The sequence below is a fragment of the Centroberyx gerrardi genome, chromosome 11 (assembly GCF_048128805.1).
Source record: "Centroberyx gerrardi isolate f3 chromosome 11, fCenGer3.hap1.cur.20231027, whole genome shotgun sequence".
In the NCBI taxonomy this organism is placed as follows: domain Eukaryota; kingdom Metazoa; phylum Chordata; class Actinopteri; order Beryciformes; family Berycidae; genus Centroberyx; species Centroberyx gerrardi.
Genome location: NC_136007.1, coordinates 8989034 through 8990526, shown reverse-complemented (window position 1 = coordinate 8990526; position 1493 = coordinate 8989034).

Sequence of the window (1493 nt, the reverse complement as noted above, 5' to 3'; positions counted from 1 at the left end):
GTGTTTGTCAGTCTGTTGCTACAGACTGTAGAGTTAACCCCACTGAAGACTAGGGCTGAACGATAGTGACAAAAAAACTAATTGTTTGACAGAACACTGCAATTGCGATTTAAACTGCGATTCATATCATCATAAGTTTTTCTTGTCATACATTTTTTAGAACTTTAATTGTTTAAAGAAAAGTGATTTTGTAAAAAAAAAAAATAGATGTCAGTGTGTAGGATTTACTGAGTTTGAGTATGAGGTTTTCACTATTATTGTACCAAAGATTACCCAGAGCACTAAAACACCTTGTTTACAAATCCAGTTTGGACGCTCCTCTCCCTTAAGCAATTATATAATTGCTTAATTTGGAAATTGCAGAAGTTCATATTACGATTTTTTTCGATTAATTGTTCAGTTCTACTAAACACCCCAACACATGTATTCTTTAGCTTAGCTGACGTCTCAGCCTCAGCTAGTCATCATGTGGTCCGGAGGTTTCATGTACTGGATGTTGGTGCTGAATGAACTGCAGGCAAGAACCAGAAGAAAATCTCCAGTGTGCTTCCCGCAGAGACTCTGAACATTCTCACAAGGAGCCTCATAAGAAGTGAAGGGTATATACACCAAAAACTATTAGTTATTGGCCTGCATAAGACCACTGACTCTTGAGCCTTCAGCTGGAGTGTTTTGATGTTTGTCAGATGACTCTAACAAGACAGAGAAGTGCTTTGTAGAGGAGCAAGTGCGGACATTGAGAAAATAGGGATGGGGCAAAATGCTTCTCTCACAAAATGATTTGATATGCAATATGGGGTTCAAGGCCACAAATCTTTCTAGCAATGGCATTGGCTTGGAGAACTTGTGAAATTGTGACGGGCAAGCCATCTTTTGTGATTACTACAGCTGAATAAAATTTAGCTAATATCACAATTAATTTTTCTGCCCCACGATACGTATTGTCGCATTTTTGTAATGCAATATATTGAATTTCGATATATCGTCCCATCCCTAATAGAGTGTGTTTGTATGTGTCTGCTTGCATATGTATGCGCTTGTGTGTTTCTTTGACGCAGCCTGTGTGTGTTTGTGTGTGTGTGCTTTCCAGTGAATACAAAGAACTATAAATGATTACCACTGCCTCCCATTGGCAGGCTACAGTGCCAAACTGAATGACAAATAGGGGAATTGGCAGAGTTGCCTGGAGGGGTGGTATCACAATTTAAAATACATACCCCAACTAACACGCCCGTGAAAAATTCTTCAACTTTGTTGGCACAACCGGAAAAGCCACATGGTAAATAATTAGAGCTGAAAGAATAAGGGCTTTGTGTGGCTTCTGAATAATGTGTGAGCTCTCAGGCTAGTACACACAGAAAAACACATCTAATGTAGGCAGACATTCAAGCGTTCCCATACAAGCATCCACCCCCCATACACAAGCATCCACATATTCATGGTCAAACACACACACACACACACACACACACACACACCTACACACACACACA